General features: G+C 36.4%; 1 protein-coding gene across 1 annotated transcript in view; it reads right to left on the minus strand.

Moving 5' to 3' along the window:
* PCDH15 (protocadherin related 15) overlaps positions 1-23,673 on the minus strand; it is a 743,595-nt gene that overhangs the window by 677,223 nt on the left and 42,699 nt on the right. The gene's annotated exons all lie outside the window — the stretch shown is intronic.

The following is a 23,673-nucleotide window of genomic DNA, read 5'->3' on the forward strand; positions in this document are numbered from 1 at the left end:
TCGTACTTCATGCCCTATGGAGGTCACGAGTTGCCTCCCCCCCCCTCCCGCCCATGAGCAGCTCTCAGAGCACAGAAACCAATCTCATAATTATCTGACTCTCGGCAGAAATACTTCCAGGCTTAAGAAGTAAAATACCAGAAATCCAAAATCACGTGGCCGCTATCATGGCTGCGCAACATCATCTGATTCTTGTAGTAAGCTGTAGAAAACAAATTATTTCACAATGCCTTTTCAGCAGGTCTGAGTTGGGGGTGTAAACTCTAAATAATAATGGTGCATCTTTTTTTCGAAACAATGAATCTAATCAAAATAGTCACTGTCCACTGTCCTCCCATTGTTCATTGATTTGCTCGAGCGGGCCCAGTAACGTCTCCATTGGAGACTTTGTTGTTACTGTGTTTGGCATATCGAATACATCACAGGTAGCTTGCCAGGCTCTGCCATGCAGCAAGATACTCTCGGTAGCTTGCCGGGGTCTCTGAGAGGGGCGGAGGAATCGAACTTGGGTCGGCCATGTTGGCTGCATGCAAGGCAGATGTCCTACTGCTGTGCTATGGCTTAGATGGTTAAAGTGCCTGTCTAGTAATCAAAATAGATAGAGTGTTAACTAGAATTTATCAGCCTCACAGGCATTGGGAGGGTTGGGAGGGGGGGTTTATTGGGGTTCTTGGTGGTGAACAATAGGTATTGGTGAAGGGAAATGTGTTTGATGATTGCATGATGGAGACTTAAACCTGAAATCTTTGTAACTTTTCTCACAGTGATTCAATAAATAAAAAAATAAATAAAAAAATTTGAGGTATAAAAATGACTTGTACTCACGGCCTTGTTAACTAGCTAACAAGTCAGGGCAGCTACATCTCCTACTTTTGATAAATATATATATATATATTTGTGTATATATATATTTATAAATATCACGGTCATGGATCACTGTCCTCCCATTGTTCATCGATTTGCTCGAGTGGGCCCAGTAACGTCTCTATCATGAGACTTGCTGTTACTGTGTTTGGCATATCGAGTACATCATGGGGAGCTTGCCAGGCTCTGCTGTATGGGCGAGATACTCTCGGTAGCTTGCCGGGCTCTCCGAGAGGGGCGGAGGAATCAAATTCGGGTCGGCCATGTTGGCTGTGTGCAAGGCAACCGCCCTACCGCTGTGCTATTGCTCCACCCCATTTATAAATATATATATATATATATATATATATATATAGTATAAGTATATATAAGTAAAGTAAAGTAAAGGCCCTCCCGTTGATCATCGATTTGCTCAAGCGGGCCCAGTAACGTCTCCATTGGAGACTTTGTTGTTACTGTGTCTGGCATATCGAATACTCTCGGTAGCTTGCCGGGCTCTCCGAGAGGGGCGGAGGAATCGAACTCGGGTCGGCCATGTTGGCTGCGTGCAAGCAGACGCCCTACCCACTGTGCTATCACTCCAGCCCTGAGTATATATAGATATATGTATATTATCCTCTCAGAGAGCCCGGCAAGCTACCGAGAGTATTCGATATGCCAAACACAGTAACAACAAAGTCTCCAATGGAGACGTTACTGGGCCCGCTTGAGCAAATTGACGATTAACGGGAGGGCCTTTACCTTACCTTACTATATTATATCTATATACATATATATTATATTTATATATCAGTATGGTCATATTTTTCCATCATTGAAGTTAAAAGAATAATTCGATCACATTTAATAATTTTTTTTTATTTTTCAAAACTGGAGAGTAGTACAGGGATAAGTTACGTGCCTTCCACACACCTTGCCCCAGTTTGATCTCTGGCACCACCTGGTCTCCCAAAAAGTTCCTATATCCATGGATGTCCCCAAATACCACTGAGCAATCTTGTTGGTGACTGGCACTGAAGGACTCTGAGAAACAACACATCTTTAGGCCATGCTTTGAACTTCCAGTTTGTTGAGAAACACTGTGAAACTACTGGCATAAACTAGTGGTCTCCAGCAGGAGTACCACTGGGAAGACAGAAGATGAGAAAACTAATGTTTTCTTCCAAAATCTGAAACTGATGTTTAAAATGCAAAATATTAACAAGTTAATGGTTAATATAATGCTAATAATTGAGCTTAAATCATGTGTGAGGGATCATTTCTGTTGCTAAAGGTATAACAAAAGCACATATATCCTGACCTACTAGAGTTAAACTCTAGTATGGGAAATCACAAAAATAATGTATCATATACAAAAGACGAGTCACAGAGAAAAGGTAAGGAAAGTATATGAAGAGATCACAGACATGGATAACATTGGTTGATAGGTGTTCAGAATGAATCTCACAGCAAAAGTCATATGCAGGAGCTAGTCAGATAGGTCATTGAAGCAGGAATAAATGAACATATACATGTCCTAAGAAGAGCACTGCACTGTCCAACAGCACTCGCCTCCCATTGTTCATCGATTTACTCGAGGGGACACCAATAATGTCTCCATTGTGAGACTTGTTGTTATTGTTTTTGGCATATCGAATATGCCACAGGGAGCTTTCCAGGCTCTGCCATGTGGGTGGAAAACTCTCGATAGCTCTCCAGGCTCTCCAAGAGGAACAGAGGAATCCAACCCAGGTTGGCCGCATACAAGGCAAATTCCCTACCTGCTGTCCTTTTGATATCATATGTTCTGTCAAAAAATGATAAAGAACTCTGCAACTTCAGTCATGTAAAAAATATTGAAACTATCACAGGTTTTAGAGAAAGGTCAGACCATGCAGCATCTAAGGACAACTAAGGAATTTGCTTTATACCAAAAATGAGAATCACTGAAAATTTTGAGCAGGAAAAAAAATGATGTGGTTTAACAAAGATTTCTGAATGGTTCAGTTTGCTTTCTGCATCTTAACAGATTGCAATAGGCAAGGAGGTGAGTAGGAATATGGAAAGATATGGAAGTAAATAATGTTTCTTATATAATAGCCATAAAATAAATCACCTAGTGCAATCATTACAAAGGCACCACATGTCTTAATTAAATAGTTCTATGCTTTTATTATTGGGATGCTTATTATATACTTATACTTATGAAAGTAGACTAGAAGTCTAAATCATTTTTTCCAAGAACCTAGAATTAAAAAATTTCTGCCATAGGTAACATTTGTCTTTTTCTAACTAATGTGCCAAATGTAAAAAGGAGAGCTACACAGCATTCTTTTGTTAGCTATTAAATATTATTCTTTCTTAGTTTTGCTATATATTTATTGCATATATAAGTTTATCTCTTTCAAAAGTAATGCATCATTCAACAATAAGGGACTATAGAGATCTATATACTGTGTTTACTTGAGAACAGTCACATTGCATCCTGAAATGTAAATGTCATTGTGTAATAATCTTCACTATTGTCTTATAATCATTAGGCGATTTTGTTAAAAATTATAAACATCTTTATTAATGACTGTGTTTGCAGAAAGGATTAATAGAGTCCACAACTCAGTACGCTTAATTAGAGAAAAGTGACATGAAGACGAAGAAAGTCACACATAGTTACAGGTTATGAGTTGGAGCCAGATGATAAATGGAGGGGACAAATAGAAACAGGCAATATTTTTTGTATAAATATGTATAAATATATCACTGACAATCTCTCTTCACCAGGTAAGTGATTAATTTTTTTGAAATGGAGTAATATCTGGGTTAAATTTTTATTCAGATATATAAGGAATATGTGATTTTAACCAGCATTGCTAAAATCTTAGGCATACCTAAGCTTAGATATACAAGGAGAGGCATACACTGGAAACCCTTAAAAGTTCAACTTAGGGCTTAGCTTGCAAAATATAACTTCTTATTACCTATTTCTATAAAATTTCAAGTGACATAATACAATGATCACAACTGATGCTGTTATTGATTTCTTTTAAACAAAAATTTATATCCAAATACCACATTTGGCTCTTACAAGGCCCTTTTTGCTTGTTTTTGTTTCTGAGTCACACCTAGCTCTCCACTCAGGAACTGCTCCTGGTACTGCTGAGGGGACCCCATGGGATGCCAGGGATTGAACCCGGCTTGGCAGTGGGCAGGGCAAATATTCTACTCAAGATACTATCACACCAGTACCATTAATGTCATTTTTACAGAAAGATGACAGAATGGGAATAAAAGGAGATTATGAAAATGCAGAGGTTCACTTAGTCATACTCTAATAAGCTTATACTAATATCCCAAAGTACAGCTTTTAATTTGGTTTCTAAGTATACTCTAATCTTGTCATTATAAATCACTACCACTTGAGAGGAAAGGAGAGCAAGACATTAATATATAGTTTCCAAAAATATCATTCAAATTAGCATCCTAACATATTAAGGTCTGCTCCTAAATCTTGTTCCTTCATTTGAGTGACTAGTTAACTCTTGGTGTATCCTGAAAGTAGTTTTTATCCTCCAATTTTGGGTTTAAAATAGTAATACAGAAAGAAAACCAAAGAAAATATAATCAAACTGCCTCAATAGAAGGGAAAAATATATAAATTATACACAGACATACAGACACATACTCTGGTAGATGTTTTCTAGTTTCAAGGGTCACTACTAATATTCATGCCCTTCCCCCTTCCCTTATTAATATATTTCATCAAATAAGCGAGCAAACGAATAAAATCATTCGATAAAAGTATACTGTGTCCCATTTTTACTTTAGCTTTGTATTAGATGCTATGTATTGCTTTTAAAACATTTTACTTTTACATGTTATTTTAATTCTATTTCGCTTCTTTATTGCTTCTATTTTGTTCACTGTATCTTGCCTTCTTCCTCATACTGTTGAAGGAAATATGCAGTTTTGGTTATTATGGAGAGGAACCACATGATAGCATGAGGGAAATTTCTGTCCAGTAGCCAGAATGAAACTAATGTTTTCAGTCTTATAATCTAGGAATAAATAAATCCAATAGCCTAAGAAAAATTAATTTATGCCATCAACCACTTGAGCGATGGTGGAAATGTATCAACTCACTAACTGGTTGAAACTTCAGACACCTCTAGACCCTATAGGTAATTGATTGTAGCTTTGTGAGACATGCAGTTTCAGAGGGACCAGTTTAACACTGTATAGATATTTAACCTACAGAAAATATGAGACAATAAAAATATGCTGCTTCAGGGACCATTTTTGGAATAATTTGTTAACAGAATTATATAAGTGATGCATGGAAGACAAAAGAAAATGCATTGTTGAGAAAAAAAGGTTGATGTAGAAATTAGATAAACTTATAAATTATGAAAGTTCTGCATGTCTGTTGCATCTTAAGAAAGTCTCAAGTTATTGTTTCTTTATAATTTACTAAATAGAAGACTAGAACGCTGAGAAATATGTAGACTGTGAAGCCAAAACACAGAAAAGTGATTATATAAAATGAATATAAAAATTATTAAATATCTAAAGTCAGAATTTATACATAAAAACAAACAAGGGATTCTAATAATGCCTTTCTTACAAGTAGTGGTTATTACTATAAAACAATATTATAATAAAGTCCTGAGAAATGAGATAAGCAGCTTTTGAGGGATTGGTACCAATGGCTCAGGTAAGCAGATACTTGTCCTTGAAAGAAGGAACAGTAAGTGGTAATCCCATGCGTCAGTGTATGTGTTTACTTGAAAATAATGTTTCTTCTCTGAATGTTTCCAAAAATTGCAAAATTATTTTTGATGAGGGTGGGACACAGGTTCCCAATAATGTTCATAGGGCATCAGGGTGACTCCAGGTGACACTCTGTTAAATTTCCAAGATGATTTAATGTTAGTACCCAGGGATATGGCAGAATTGCACTGGTGCTGGGGGTAGGAGGGTCACCAGGGCCAAACCAGCATTGTTCTGTGACAGCATGTGGTTTCAGGTATACGATTTGAGGCTTTCCATACATTAAGGCATGTGCTCCTGATCTCTTTGTTTTTGTTATCATTATTGAGGTAACAGAAATTGATCCTGGGGCTTCACACTTCAGGGAAATTTCTCTAGCACTGAATTAAGTTCTCAACTCTAAAATTTTCTATTTGAACAGGGTTTTTTTTTATAACTAAAATTTACATCATGAATGAAATTATGTTAATTTTTGAATATAGAGTTTTTCATTTTGTTAATAAGTACTTCATGAGAAGAGGAAAAATCAGAAGTATTTCTAAAGCAATCATACCTCAATGACTTAAATCAACTCACCAGGTTTATCTATGGAAGATGATAATAAAAGAAAAAATCAAATTGTCCTTCCAAAGCTAAGTTGATTACTACTTAGTACCTACCTGTGTTCTTCTAAGATTTTATAAATTGTGTGTGATTGTAGCTCCTATGAAACTAGATTGCTGATTGCTCTTAACCATATGAAGTGCTATTCAAAGAAAGGTGGAATGAAAACCAAATCCTTTATATACACACTCTGGGAAAAACACAAAAAATGAAAAACAGCAGTCACATCAGAACTATTACACAAAAAAGACAAAAAAATCAACAACTATATACAACATTTTCTTGCAGATAAACAAATTATCTTTAAGTTGGCAAGTGTCCATTGGTGTAGACTGGATGAATATGAGACTTCCATAACATGACAAATGTGGCACTGAACTTGAAATTAGTTAGAATGTTAAAAGAGAGTTTCTAGCTATATTCAATAGCTGCAGTATCACTGATTGAGACAAGAACTCTGTTCTTAAGGCTAACTTTTATTGTTTGTTCAGTGGTCTCATCCAGCAGTACTGAGGTTTACTCTTGGTTTGTGCTCAGGGACTATGTCTGGTGATGTTCAGGGAATTTTGTGATGGTGGACATCAAATACAGGTCAACTTCATTTAACGCTAATCCTTAAGTCAAGTGGTCTTAAGAGGCTATCTTAAATGGAGTACTTTTCAAGATCTAGAGTAGTCTAGAAAGCAAATATTTTACATAATAAGAATGTAACAGATAGGAATAGTGGTCGGAGTAGCTTTTATATTAGCAAAAGAAATGCATCCAAATTCACTGTCCTTTTATTCATTATATTGTTGGTATCACATTTTTTGAGAAAATATTTGTTTTATATGCCTGCATGTGTTTTAGGAGTACCATTTCATCTTCTTCAATATTAGTGTTATCACAAGAAAAAGACATGTTAATGAATAATATACCTCTGCTACAGTCCACTGTTAAAAAGTCCTTTCTACTTTGATCCCCAGTCCTGCTTTATTATGTTAAATGTGAGAATAATTCAGTGTTTTACCATTACAAGAGTCAATATTAACTGTTTCAAACACTCTATTCATTAGACACTGAACATCATACCAATCTATAAAATACTTGAGAGTGATTTGGATATTTAAATCCCTAGCAGTTTCATAAGCAATCTAAGAAATTTTCGACTTGATAGCAGCTTCTTTCAGATTATTTCCCTTGTATTCATTTTGTACTAGTACTTATTTTCTTTAATTTTTATTTTGATATTCTATTATCTTTTTCTCTCTTATAAAGGATTACTCCTCAAATACAAAACTATTCATATTTACTTTCAGATGATTATTTATAGTGGAAATTGCTTAAACATTGTAGGATGTTCAACCACATTTCTAACATTTGTCTCATATGTAGATGGCTCCCATTCTCCAGCTGTGAAAAGCTAGAATGTCATCACATATTGACAAATGTCAAATAACTTCTTGAGAGTCAAATATGTCTTTGACTGTTAACTGATAATAACTAACATAAAAGTTTCCATCTTCATGTCTTTTGTACAAATAAGATTATAATTTTTGAGATTATAGTCATTTAATACTAAATTTTTCCTATCAGGTTTCCCCAGGAATATTCTTCATCTACTTATGTTTTCCAGTCTTATTCTCAATAATTTGGGTCACAGAAGATGGTGGTATTTATAGGGACATTGTAGGAATGGTTCATGTTTATATGTGTGAGAGTTGTCTGACACAGTATTTTGGCGACCTATGTTATAATAAGTTCTTTTAGATTCTCTGAAGGCTATTAAGACTTCAGATGAAACTCTTCTCAGGCAAACCCCACTAATTCTTAGCACACTTTAGCATCCAAGAAACAAAACCTTCAACACATTCTGTTTTGTCTCTTTTACAAGTTGATGGAGTTTTGTTTGCTTGTTTTTGCTTTTAACCCTGTTGGCCATTAAACAAAGAACTTAAAAAAACAATGTTGAACTACATGGATTCTGGAATATGATCTCTATATTATCTTATGTTTTTAAACATATTCTTTCGTAACTTGTTATTAAAAACTGCTTAACGTATGCTGTTCAGGTGCTTAGGCAATCAGGACAAGAAAAAGGATAAAAACAAAGACCCTGTTCTTAGGTACATTGAATCAGATTTTGAAAAGAGAGGAGAGATGATTATCACATATTGATAAAAAAAAAATGAACCTACACTAATCATTATAACAAGGGTTCCAAAGGAGGGTCATTTGAGGTGTTTTGCCATTGTCATAAAGAGAGTAGTGGATTATATATATTTTTAAACTCATGTACGAGACGTTCTCAAATGATCACATTAGTTAAAAGTTACTTTTCTGGAACAAAGTTCAACTGACACCCATTGTTTTGAAAATGAATATGACTATTGAATAATTTTATCTTTAAAAATGACTTCATGTGTGCAGAGAGTGGATACACATGAAGGTACTGGCAGAGGGACAAAGCCACGCGGGTTCTGGGGCCGAGATCCCAAGCCTACTCGAATTGGAGTTGAGCATCCTCCACCCAGATCCTCCAAATTCCAGTAGGCGGGGGTCACATGCACCACCTGGACCCCTGGCGCGGTGTAATCCCATCAGCGGCCAAGACTCAGAGACTATAAAATCCAGCTCCCGGACGAGACCAGTGCAGTCTCCTGCCCCTGCGCCTGGCTGTTCCTCGCCGGGGTCCCTTGGAGGGGAGCGGGTTGAGCTTTTCTCCCCGCCCCGACCAGGGCTCCGGCAGCGGAAGACCTCCAGCACCAGCCACCACCATGCTGAGACCACTCTCAGCACACATGAAGGTACTTACAGAGGGACAAAGCCACGCGGGTTCCGGGGCCGAGATCTCCAAGCCTACTCGGATTGGAGTTGAGCATCCTCCACCCAGATCCTCCAAATTCCAGTAGGCGGGGGTCACACCCACCATCTGGCCCCCTGGCGCCGTGTAATCCCATCAATGGCCAAGACTCAGAGACTATAAAATCCAGCTCCCTGAACCGTGCGACCGCAACGTCTTATCAGGATATCTTTTTATGACATCTTATTATCTCATCCCTACTTTGGACAAACTTGCAGGCTATCAAATGTAGCCTGCCCACAGGGCAGAGTCTGGCAAACTCCCCGTGGCGTACCAAATATGCCAAATACCAGTAACAATGATGGGTCTCATTCTCCTAAAGAGCCTTGAATATAATCTCAGGGCTAGGATGAAAGTGACGTTACTGGGGCCTGCTCGAGGCAATCGACGAATAACAGGATGAAGAATGAATGAAATGAATGAATGAAAATGACTTAGTCTTCTTGGAAGAAAATGATTGTTTATATACTCTTAGATTCAGTGTAAACTACTTATTCTCTTAGCAGTTAAGTTTAGAATTTTTTTATCTCAGCTTTTAACTTTTTTCTCTTACAATAAAATCTTGGGAAGATTATGAATTGTGTGGAGCCAGAGTAAAATTACAGCACCTTGCATCGTGTGTGTGTGTGTGTGTGTGTGTGTGTGTGTGTGTGTTAAATACTGCTTCCCTTTTCAGAGTCTGAGGATTTTATACATGAAAAACAATGAACACTGACATTCGCATAAGCTACTGTAATTTAAAGACATAACTTCCCATCTATTTTCCACTCATTGCTGGAGGAATTACTACCTCTGTGTAAATCCAATGGGAAAGACTCTTATGAGCTGGTACCACATACATTTTCCCTTTGCTGATTTTGCTTTGTATTCTTTCAAAAAGTAATAAATTATAGGGGTAAGTATTCCTAAATGCTGAGTTTTGAGCATTCTGCTAGTATGTCATAACTGCTGAGAGTGGTTTTGCCAGTGCTTTTAAATTCTGACTCATTCCTTCAATGAACCATTGTTCCAGGGTAGACAGGTAATTGGTGTCAGTAGGCTATGGATTTGTTATTCTTTCTGTCTCTCTGTCTCTGTCTGTCTCTGTCTCTGTCTCTCTATCTCTCACACATGCAGATACACACATTTTTTTGTATGTAAAAACATACTTTATGGCAACTAATTGTGCCTTTATTTTTGGCAAAGGATTCAGCAAATATTAACCTTGGAAGGAAAGATGGCTGAGATCACAAAATTCATATAATGAATCTTAACCTGATAGCACTCCAGTAGAAAGAACATGATAGGTATACCAATAACAATGATCTAATTTTCAGATCGAACTTTTCTGCCTCATGCGAAAGTGTTTCAGTGATCGCTCAAGTAAAAAAAAAACTTCTTGTGACACTTACATTAAATGTGTTACATTTGCAGCAAAATAAACATATTTAATAAGGATCATAATTTGCAGAAGCAGTTGCTTTGAGAACTAAGGAAAAGAAAATTATAAAATATAATGAATAGCATAACCCCATTTTGAGGTTAAAAGGGTCATAGTAACAAAATGAACATATTGACATTCCTTATCCTCATGCACAAATGAGGAAGGAAGAAACCAGCACAGAACTCACTGGAGGTGCAAGACATCTTTCAGACAACCACGATGGGAAGACTAGTCCCATTAATTGCTGTAAATGCTTCTCCAGGATGTCTCAGAAGGAATTCGTACTGATGACCTTTATGTAGACCATATATACAGATATATTCATATATCCATATATACATTCAAAGAAACTCAGCAAAATATGTATAAGAATAATGCAGATAGAAACTGAATGAGATAAGAGGACACTGCTGGAGCGATAGCACGGCGGTAGGGTGTTTGCCTTGCATGCAGCCAACATGGCCGACCCAAGTTCGATTCCTCCACCCCTCTTGGAGAGCCCGGCAAGCTACCGAGAGTATCTCGCCCGCACGGCAGAGCCTGGCAAGCTCCCCGTGATGTATTCGATATGCCAAACACAGTAACAACAAAGTCTCCAATGGAGACGTTACTGGGACCGCTAGAGCAAATCGATGATCAATGGGAGGGCCTTTACTTTACTTTACTTACTTTATACCAAGTCATACACCCAGGCCTAAGTCACATTAACAAAGTATAATTGTTGTAGGTGGTTTCCCATGGTTGGGAGTCGGGAGGATCTAAAAGATTACAAATCCTGATGAAGGAACACATTGGTGGTAGAGGAAGGGTGTTGGAAAGATGTACAGCAGACAGGTCTCTTGTTTTGCAAGCATCTGACGTGGGTTAAATTCTGGATACTCCATATGGTGCTCAAAATATCTTATAAGTGTTCCCTGAGTGCAAAACCCTAAACAAGTTAGTCCTGAGGATGACTGTCAGATGTGACACAAAAATCGAAAACAAAGCAAACCAAATGAAACCAAAAGGAGAAAGCTTTGGATCTTTTACTCTTTGGAATAAAAATATACTTGTCCTTTCTTTGCAAGCATCATTACCACCCCTATAATAAAATACAAAACTTACGTTACCCATTTTTTTCAGTAAATTATTTAAACTAGCATATACATTAACCAGCATCGACAGAGTAGTTGATTTTATATAGTTTCTTGAATATAACAATTGGCCCCATTAATAGTGATATCATTAATTTTAGCATTAATTGCTCCATTAGTAAATAGAATTCCAATTAATCAGCTCAATGGCTATACATTAAATGGCTTCATCTGCTGCTGTATCCTGAGATAAGTCCATCTATTTTAGATATATCATTAGTTCTTCAGATAACAAAAATATTTTCTTTGAATAGTCTAAGTTTTGTGATAAAATTCTCACTTATGTTGCCAGGGAACCAAACTTGAATAGCTTAAGCCTGTAAGTATTCTCAGATTCCTCCCACCACCCCCAGGGATCTGGAGAATAAGCCCAATGACCAGAGGTCAAGGGGTCAATCAAAGTTGCCTAAGGAAATTCAGCCTCAAAATTTCCAAAGAGAAGAATCTTACTTTAGGTTGTTGAATACAGACACTGGGAAGGTTAAACATGGTGAAGGTGTGAAAACTCTCTATAACTTGTCCTATGTATTTTTTCCATCGGATTCTTCCAATGTTGTGTCTTTGTTCTTTTTGCTATAAAACAGGATAAATCACTTGGTAGGAGAGAGGGATAAAAAAATTCCGTTAAAATGTTAATTGGGGGGCTGGAGAGATAGCACAGTGGGTAGGGCTTGACGCAGCCAACCCAGGTTCGATTCCCAGCATCCCATATGGTCCCCTGAGTACCACCAGTAGTGATTCCTGAGTGCATGAACCAGGAGTAACCCCTGTACATTGTCAGGTGTGACCGAAAAAGCAAAAAAAAAAAATGTGAAGTGGAACAAGGAAAGTCTCTTCAACAAGTAAGTGGTGCTGGGAAAACTGGACAGCTACCTGAAAGAAAAAAAAAAAAAGAACTCTGACCGCTGTCTAATGCCAGGCACAAAAGTCAGATCAAACTGGATTAAAGACTTCAATATTAGACCTAAATCCATAAGGTACATGGAGAAAATTGTAGAAGAACCCTCCATTACATTGAAGCTAAAGGCATCATTAAGGATGAAACACCACTGACCAAGCAAGTGGAAACAAACATAAACAAATGGGACTACATTAAACTAAGAAGCTTCTGCACCTCAAAAGAAACAGTGGCCAAAATTCAGAGAGAGCCTACCAAATGGGAAGGAATATTTACCCAATACCCATCTGTTAAGGGATTAATATCCAGGATATACAAAACACTAGTAGAATTGTAAAAGAAAAAAAATCCTTCAACCCCATCAAAAATGGGGAGAAGAAATGAACAGAAGCTTCCACAAAAAAGAAACACAAATGGCCAAAAAGCACATGAAAAAATGCTCCATCAGGGAGAGGCAAATCAAAACAACCAAGAGATATCATCGCATACCACAGAGACTGGCCCACATCCAAAAGAACAAAAGCAACCAGTGGTGCCGTGGATGTGAGGGGAAAGGGACCTTCTTTCACTGTTGGTGGGAATGCGAACTGGCCCAGCCTTTTTGTAAAACAATATGGGCATTTCTCAAAAACTAGAAATCGAGCTTCCATATGACCCTGCAATACCATCTCTGGGAATATATCTTAAGAGTACAAAAAAGCGCAGTAGAAATGACATCAGCACCTGTATGTTCTTTACAGAACTGTTCGTAATAGCTAGAATCTGGAAACAACCCGAGTGCTCAAGAACAGATAAGAACGTTAAAGAAACCTTCGTACACCTACACAATGGAATACTATGCAGCTGTTAGAAAAGTTGAAGTCATGAAATTTGCATTTAAGTGGATCAATATGAAATGTATCATGCTAAGTGAAATTAGTCAGAAAGAGAGGCACAGACATAGAATGACACAGAACATAAAGTCATCCTTATATTTCATTTGTGGAATATAAAATAACATAATATGAGCTCACATCCAAGAACAGTAGACTCACGGGCCAGGAATATTGCCCCACAGTTGGAAGCCTGTCTCATGAGCTGGGGGAGAAGGCAGCTAGAATAGAGAAGGGGTCACCATGACAATAATGGTTGGAGGAATCGTCCGGGATGGGAAATGTGTGCTGAAAGTACATAAAGGACCAAACATGATAGCCTCTCAGAATCTCCATAATGCCCCAAAATGTCCCAAAGTAGAGAGAGAGTACTGGGAAAATTGTCTGCCATGGGGCAGGGGGGAGGGTTGAGAGGGGGTATGCTGGGGACATTGGTAGTGGAGAATGTGCATTTGTGGAGGGAGGGCAGGGGTGTTTGATCATTGAATGACTGAAACTGAAACATGAAAGTTTTGTAACTTTGGTGATTCAATAAATTATAATAATAATAATAATAATAACAAAAAAGAAAGGAAGACTGCAAGTGACATTTAGAAATATAAAAAAAGAAGACACTCTACATGTACACTCTACACTCTACATGTACACTCTACACTCTAGGCTATCCTGAGAGTAGAAGCATCACCTTGATCAAGTCAATTTGACCGTTATTTTCTTCTCTATTTTAGGAATTCCCAGGTAGGAAAGCTCTGACTAGGTAATCTCATTCTTCCCTCAGGATGCATTAAATATGAATCCTGTTTTCCTTCTCTCTCCTCTTCTCTCCCCTCCTTCTCCCTCTCCCTTTTTTTACTCCCCCCCCTCTCTCTCTGTTCCTGTCTCTGTCTTTCTTTGTTTCTCTCTCTCTCCCCACTCCTTTCTAGAACTTTCTGATCCCCAAACCTAGGGCACTTTGGTTCTAGCCAGTTTTCTTAAATGCATGAGCATTCTAATCAGGCTCCTCTTGGAAATTTTTACTAATTATATGTGCCTTCCCCTACCTAAGTGCCTTTTTAACATTGGATTAAAGGGTCATAGTAACAAAATGAAAGTTCATTCAAAAACACAAATGAAGGAGGGTCCCTTTCTCGCCACATCCACGCCAGCACCGGTTGCTTTTGTTCTTGTGGATGTGGGCCAGTCTCTGTGGTGTGAAATGATATCTCATTGCTGTTTTGATCTGCATCTCTCTGATGATTAGTGATGTAGAGCATTTTCTCATGTGCCTTTTTGCCATTCGGATTTCTTCTTTGCGAAAGTTTCTGTTCATTTCCTCGCCCCATTTTTTGATGGGGTTGGGTGATTTCTTCTTGTGGAGTTCAACCAGTACCTTGTATATCCTTGATATCAACCCCTTGTCGGATGTGTATTTGGAGAATATCCTTTCCCATTCTGTAGACTGTCTTTGTATTTTGGTCACTGTTTCTTTGGAGGTGCAGAAGCTTCTTAGTTTAAGATAGTCCCATTTGTCTATCTCTGTTTTCACTTGCTCGGCCACTGGCGTGACATCTTTGAAGATACCATTAGCTTCAATATCATGGAGAGTTTTGCCAACTTTGTCTTCAATAAACATTATGGATTCGAGTCTGATGTTGAGGTCATAAATCCATTTCAATCTTACTCTTGTGCATGGCGTTAGGCAGAGATCTGAGCCCACTTTTTTGCATGTAGCCGTCCAGTTCAGTCGAAGTGACACCTGCAATTGTTTGTTCATTGCAGCACTCTTTACAATAGCCAGAATCTGGAAAAAACCTGAGTGCCCGAGAAGAGATGACTGGTTAAAGAAACTTTGGTACATTTACAGAATGGAGTACTATGTAGCTGTTAGAAACGATGAAATTTGCTCCATGACTTGAAGGCCAGCCACATGTGCTAGGTGAAAAGGAAGCTCGGATAGAGAAGAGAGCACCAAATAAAGGGTGTTGTGAGACCCACCCAGGGTGGGAGAAGCATGCTAAAAGTAGTCTATAGAACAAACAAGATTGTCACTCAAGGCCTCTCTTGCAAAACACAGTACCCAAAAGAAGAGAGAGAGAACAAGGGGGAATGCCCTGCCACAGAAGCAGGGTGAGACGGGGGCGGAGGGGGGGATGGAGGGTGGGAGGGATGCTGGGACCCGTGTTGGGGGAGGATGGGCACTGGTGGAGGGATGGGTACTTGATCATTGTATAACTGAAACCCAAGCACAAAAATTTATAAGTCTATAACTGTACCTCATGGTGTTTCACTAATAAAAAAAAAATAAAAAAAAAAACCACAAATGACAAACTAGGCTTAAGATTGCTACCCGATCCCTAAGAAGGCCTTGTGAGCCTCCAATCCTTAACTGGTTGATCAAAACATTAGTAACAGATTAGGCTGAAAACTAGTGTCTCATGTGAGGAGAGTTTGGGGAGACTTAGTCCTTAACCTAAGGAATCTGATTTTATGTCTGGGTATTGCCCGGATGGAGTTAATAGTCATGTTACAATTAAGCTTCAAGATATCAATACCCTACCAAGCATTTTTGCTTAATACTCATTTTTATAATATATTTATCCAAAGATCAATGTAATTTTTAAATTAAATATATTAAAGAAGTTTGAAGGTTTTCAAAAATATCTAGATATTTGTTTAATTTTGTGCTGATCAAAGATAAGATTACTACCCGGCATTTTTGGCACAGTTCACAGCATATACTCTGATAGAACCAGATATGCATTTTAAATAATTTTTTGGCCACTACTTAGAAACTTTTTGATACTATTTTCTTCATATAGCAAAAAGAATTGTTTCTTTACTATTTTGTTTACTTGAAGGTAAGTCAAAATAAAGAAATTAGATTAAAGTTTTCTTTTATTTCTAATTTTATCATATGTTTAAGTGATTATTTTAACTTTAAGAGATAGAATTAAGAGATACAGTTGAGAGTGATAGTTCATATTTATTTGAAATTATTAGGTTATACACAGTATTTTTCAAAAAAATGTTAAAGACAAGATAAATAGCTATTGATCACAGCTAAAGATTTTATTCTTGAAGTACTCAAGTCAACCAACTAAGGAAATGCTCATAATGAATCTAGGTTAAAAAAGACAGCAATTTAGTAGTCAGATGAGTTTTGTTTCCATTGTGATGAATAGAGAATTCATTTAATTGGACCAGGAAATAGAACATTATATGACTTGAATCCAATCATGAACAACTTTGCAACTGTGTATCTCACTGTGATTAAAAAATAATAATAATTAATTTTGAAAAATGATACTAGTTCCCTGTACTAGAGTAGAAAGGAAAAGAATTTACTTCATGATGGTAGTTCATTATCAGTATTTTTAAATATTTAACTTTTATTTATTTTATAAACTGCAATTTTGGCAGATAATTCAAAATTTCTGAAACTAGCCTAAAAAGAATTAAGAGCTAGATTTAAGAATTAAAATAATGGGTTGGAGCGATAGTGCAGCGGGTAAGGGCATTTGCCTTGTAAGCAGCCAACCTGGGTTCAATCTCCGGCATTCCATATGGTCCCCCAAGCGCTGCCAAACGTAATTTCTTAGTGCAGAGCCAGTAGTAACCCCTGAACATAGCTGAGTGTCACCCAAAAAGTGAAAAAAAGAGAATTAAAACAAAAACAACCAATTAACTATCTTCTCTGAAAGTTGTCTATGGAGCAAGTGCAATCTGACTTAGCTAACATGTAAGAATAATCTATGTTCCTTCTTCCTGGCCTTTCCTGAAAAACCTATTCAAGGGAAAAATAATACATGCCGGAATCTTTACTCAGAATCTTTCTTTTGATTTACAGAACAGATACATTAGTGCATGTGTCAGAAAACCAAACCACAATGAAATTTACCCAAGGTCTTGGGGCCCACAAGTCTGCAACATGTTCTGAATAAAAATATATTTCCACATAATTTTCTTATTAAAATAAGTTGCTGGAGCTGGAGTGATAGCAAATAGGGAAGGGCGTCTGCCTTGCATGTGGCCAGCCCAGGTTCTATTTCCAGCATCCCATATGGTCCCCCAAGCGTTGCCAGGAGTATCCCCTGTGCAATGCCGGGTGTGACCCAAAAAGAAAAAAATGGGAAAAAATAAGTTGCTATTTGTTATAGTGTGGAAAAGATGGTTTACTAGAACATGGATCCAGCATCTTTTAACCCACCAGTGAAATGTTAATAAAGTCTTATTCATTATTTTTCTCTGAACTGATAACATGGCTGCATTATTATCTTTCTAAAGTCATATAAAATAGTAGTGCCTGACAGATGGTACAATGAACAAGACGCTCGTTTTGCACATGACTGACACCTGTTCCATCCTCAGCGCTCTAAGTACCAGCAGGACTGACCCCTGAGGAAAGAGCCAGGAGTAAGCCCTGAGCATAGCCATGTGTCTCACAAAAAAATAAAATCAACAATAAACTTATTTTTTCTACTTTATGCAAATTGAAAACTGTTGTATTAACAATAAAGCACAAATATGTCATGAAAATAGTTAAAATATTACATATACATATGTCTTGTAGTCAGCAATACCTGTATTTTTTCATAATGGATTGAGGATTGTCAGCACCAAATTCAGATATAGATTGAATTTGAAATATTCTTTCTAATGTAACTATGGTTGCATCGGTGTCTTAGAGGGCCTTTATATTATGGACTGGGAAAAGACATTGTCTAGAATTCAAACCAGCTGAGAGGCAAAAAGAACTTTGATCCACAGGGCACATTTGAGGATTTGGAAAACCCCTGAGAAGCAGAATTTTAGGTCTACAGCATTGGTTGGACCACTGGGAGGACAGACTATATGGTAGAAACAAAGGCAATGCTAAGAATGATAAAAAAAAAAATAACAACAGTGATTAGCTCACCCCTTTTCAACAACCTAGCAACAGACTTTGGAGGCAGCTTACAAAAGTTAACTTAGAAGCCATAGACACACATTCCTCCATGAGGCATGTGCATCTTTTTGCAAAGACCTGGTATGCATAACTCCTTTCTCTTACTCTGATGCATTCCCCCACTCTTGTGGATTCACCAAAGCTCTTCCTGGCATCTGGACTCCCGTACTGCCATGCCGGAGAAGGCCAGGTTCTCCCACTCTCGGAAAATTTCTTCACTATTCAGCTCCTTCCGGAAATTCTTTTCCACAAGGGCAGACAAAAAATCAACCTGGATTGAAGTAGATTTCTATTTTTTTTTTTTGCAAAGAAAAGTAACTACTTGGTAGATGGGTCAAGATTCATAATTATGTTCCTGTAATTCTGAACTCATATTTTTCCTTTAATCTTGCTATTGCTCAAACAGGTGAGCTCTTTAAAAGTGCTTATAAAATATGCACAAACAGATGGTACATGCTAAACATATTTTTGACAATAACATCCTGATATTTATTTTCAAATACTCAAGGGTACCCAGAACAAGTAAATAGCTTGAAAGTTTGAAATATAACATATTGTACTCAGTAAGCATTTTAAAGCACAGTAAAATTCAACACTTTGTTAGAGAAAACTTCCAGAATTATTTAGTTGATTTATTACCTAGGTATTAAAAGTACAAACTGAGACTCCAATCTCTTAAATTACAGGCATTGAACATTTAATCAGACTGTAGATTCAATTATAATATTATTTTTATAATCTTAGTAGTAAAAATGCCAATTATTAATAATGAATAGAAAATAATTCACCTGTTTAATATTTGTATTATGCATCTTCCATAGCATTAGCTGACACTGTGTAAAAGTGGCAACATTTAGTTATGAAATTTTTTATACAGAGCATTACTAAATATTTTAAAAATAGTTTTCTAGATAATAATGTTAAGAAAGCTTTACCTACTACACAAAATTTTATTGATCTCTTCCAAAATCTAAGTTTAAAGTCAATACGGACTTGTTTCATTATAAAACTATTATTTAAACTACTTTGCTTATCTATAAAAAATAACATTTCTAGTACTTTTAGTTTTGAAAACTACATGAGAATTACTATGATTATGTTTAATGACTAAAACAGTTGCACACAAATTGTACAAAGAAAATGCCATTTTAAACACCTTGACGAGTAACATAATATTTCCTGTGTCATATAACTGTTTTTTTCTTTATTTACAGAATACATCATTTACAGAATACATCTCAAAATCGTATATTGAACTCGTTGAAACTATTGCATTGAAATTCATGTAATCTTTGTTTTTTTTAAAAAAAAGAAAGTTGGTGCTAAAACATTTTTAGAATTTGTAAGCAATGTTGTCTCAGAGAGATAGTACTGGAGTTAAGGCATTTGCCTTGAACAGGTCAGCTCTGGTTTAATTGATCCTATGCATCGCATAAGCTCCCCCAAGCACTGTCAGGAGTGATACCAGAGCAGAGCCAGGAGTATGCTCCTAGTACCAGGAGTGTCTCAACTCCCTGCCTCCCTTCCAAGAAAAAAAAGATACTAATTAGTCAAATGATAGAAAGTATTAATGTCCCGCTTGCTTATTAAATCATGAGAACTTTTATTAATCCACAATGCCATACATTATTACTACGAATTCTAAGCATGTAAAACAAGATGGATCAGTCCTTCAAGAAGAAATAGCCAGTCTTTTGGTTTCGAATAAATCAGTAATAGAGACACGTGGCTTGTGAAGAGAAAAACTTTAAAGAGAAAACCTTTAAAGTCCTAAATTTAATTGATATATTCCTTATAAAAGATTAATATTTAATCAGTTATCTTAATTATATTTGTAACCCTGGACTCCGTGCCAGGTGGTTTTCACTCAGGGTGCCCCAAAGGGGGGCGGGTGAGAGCCCTCCCCGCCCCAAGGGACCCAGCCCCGGCAGCCGACCTCCACTACCCAACAGCTGCCACACTGCAGGCTGCTTTGCGGCCGCACAACACATAAGATACTTTCTACCCATTTTCCATAATTACCACACCATGTTTGATGGAGTCCAGACTATACATATATATATATTGTATATATATATATATATATATATGTCCAGACATGGCCCCGAATCCTATATATATATAGGATTCGGGGCCATGTCTGGCAGTGCTCAAGGCATACTTGTGGCTCTCTGCTCAAGGACATCTCTATCAAGGTTATGCTGGTGCCTTTTTAGTACAAGGATCTAAACTGATCAGCCAAACACAAGGCCTTAAAAACTGCACTATGTCTCCATCCCAGGTTGGATTAATTTTAGATACAATTCATTTTAATTGATTTGCAATTAAATCATATATAGTTAAATCAACATAATCTGAGAGTCTAATTAATACCACTCTATGTGCATAGGACCCAACACACCCATCATCAAATACTCGGTGTTGCTATATCACCTAGAAGACACCTCACCCATTCTTTCTAATCTTGCCTTGCCTTCCTTGTGGCAATAATCATAGTTTTTCTAAAGGCTTATATTTGTTGCAGCATTGTATATAGTTTATTTCAGTTATTGTAAAATTCTTCAAAAAAAGAAGAAATTAACCAAACATTAAAAATGAATGTTCAAGCAGTAATTAGACTATTATAAATATGTCATGAAAAGCTTTCACAGTTAATTCACTTACACACGATTTTTCTAGATTCAGGCTGTATGTAGCACTGTTGCACTGGCATCCCATTGTTCATCGATTTGCTCAAGCGGGTACCAGTAACATCTCACAACAAATTGTGAGACTTGTTTGTTACTGTTTTTGGCATATTGAATATGTCACAGGGAGTTTGCCAGACTTTGCCGTATGGGTGAGATACTCTCGGTAGCTTGCCAGGCTCTCTGAGACCATTCAAAAAATAAGTAGGTTAAGTTAAAATGATTTCTTAAGGATGTGCACATTTATAAGAGAATGGAACATGTTTATATGTACATCTCTTAAGAGAAATTGATGCCAGTATTTATTTTATCTTTTCATGAGATAACAAGTACACGAAAAGATGTCTTTTCTTATAAACATAGCTCAATATTATATAATTTTCCTAGAGTTGAATAAATTAATTATAATCAAACTAAATTTCTGTATAAATTTACTTGCTCTAATATGTTTGATTCTTAATAGGCTATGACTTCTGCTCTAATTATATTCATTAGTCATACCTTGCTACCGAGATCACTAATTGGAGATTAAAATTACTTAACATCCCAGACACGCATTAGAAAAGAATAACTCAGTGTAAAAACCTTTGAAGTAAAAATAAGTGGGCCTTAAGCTGTAAATAATGTGATACTACATATCTTATTGATAGCATATTAAACATATGCATGAGTTATGAATCAATGCAACTATATTCCAATAGGAAAAACCAGCTCTGTGTTGTTTTCATTTTTAATCAGTTATTTATATTTGACTCATAATAAGTAAAGTAAAAGTAAAGGCCCTCCCGTTGATCGTCGATTTGCTCGAGAGGCCCTGGAGCGATAGCACAGCGGGTAGGGCGTTCGCCTTACAAGCGGCCAACATGGCCGACCCGAGTTCGATTCCTCCGCCCCTCTCGGAGAGCCCGGCAAGCTACCGAGAGTATTCGATATGCCAGACACAGTAACAACAAAGTCTCCAATGGAGACGTTACTGGGCCCGCTCGACTCATAATACTATCAATAAAAATAAATTTAAAATAATATAGTCTTTAATGGAAAATTATGAATAACATTTATAATAATAAATTATTTTAAAACATCCACTTAATATTGTACATACAACACAGATTGAAGCAAAATAAATGTTACTTTATAAATTCCATAAGTGAAAGACTGTTTTATTATTTATTGACTTAACTTTATATAGTGCTTGGTACATAAAAGAAGACTAGCAAGAGCTTGCTTTTGAATATATAAATCTAGAGGGAAGTTTTGGCAATTATACTGGACTGGGTTTTGGATTTTGTTGGGTTTTCTGTTTCATTCTGACATTTTTGTTATAATTAGAAATAAACTACTCATGAACATAGTCTTAAGTGCAATTAAGAAAACAAGTAAATAACAACAACAAAAAAACATCAACAGCATAATGGACCAGAAAAGTTCATACAGATTTTATTGAGTAAAAAGTAATTTAATGGACTTGGTGTAAATAGTAAAGGGCTTTTACAGTGGCGCTCTTTTGATAAAACTAATTTGTAAAACATACCAGGAATCATCTTTCTGTGAAATATTTTGGAATTTTGTCTTTGTCAGTTATAGCATTAGCTTCGATCAGGGAAAAAAACAATACTTTTATATCTATAAGTAAATGAATATTCATCATTTAAGAAACTGTTGTTCAGTCATCCTTTCACATTTTTATTATAAAACCTAAGTATATAAAAATAAATTTTATAATGAAAAGAGAGGGATGATCCGATGCTTTTGTATTCTGACTAATTTTGAAGATAAAGAATACTAAATAAGACTTTGTCCGGCATTTCTCATTCAATAGGGTTACCATACATTTTAATAAACATGATGGAAAATGTCTCTTTGATGGTATGAAAGATAGCTGAAAAGCAATGCACACAGATGTGAATATGCTTGTCAGAATGGAATAGTTTTAATTGTAGTTTGAACATCTGTGCTACATTATACGGAGGCGTTTTGAAATTATCTTTACTAAGGGGATATCTATGTGTGTTGGCCTATAACAAAGATGTATATCTTTTTTTATATTAGAGCACATACAAACCTGCATTTTCTTCACTGAACAGTATTGCTTTTTAAGCTAGATTGATTTTCCTTTGAAGACCTCACTCTTTTCCTTTTTGTGATTGTTACAGTATAATTTTTATCACCAATGACAATTTAGGTAACTAGATATTAATAATTAAATTGTTTGTTTTAATTTTACATGCTGGGAGAAGAAAGTGTCCTTTCTTATTGTTTTCCTGAATCTATGTTTAGGGCTATCAGTGGTCATATATGTATATATATAAATATTTATCTTATATGTAATATAATACATGATATAAATCAGTGGCCATATGTATTATATTATCACGAATCACGACCATCCTGTTATTTGTCGATTGTCTCGAGCAGGCCCCAGTAACGTCTCCTTCATCCTAGCCCTGAGATTTTTAAGATTTATAATTTTTATATTATATATTCATTATATACATATACATATGTACATATTATTTGCATCGACAAATCCTTAATGAGAACTAAAACCCATGGGATGGAAAAAAAAAACCAACGAAGAGATGATCTATTTAATTTTCTACGTGTCCCTAGCATAAAAAAATTCTCAGAACTATTCTTCATTGTTTAAATTTATCTAATCTGGCTTGTTTCTATTACAAACAAAA

This window comes from Sorex fumeus, unplaced genomic scaffold, assembly GCF_029834395.1.
Source record: "Sorex fumeus unplaced genomic scaffold, SorFum_2.1 ptg000043l, whole genome shotgun sequence".
NCBI lineage: Eukaryota > Metazoa > Chordata > Mammalia > Eulipotyphla > Soricidae > Sorex > Sorex fumeus.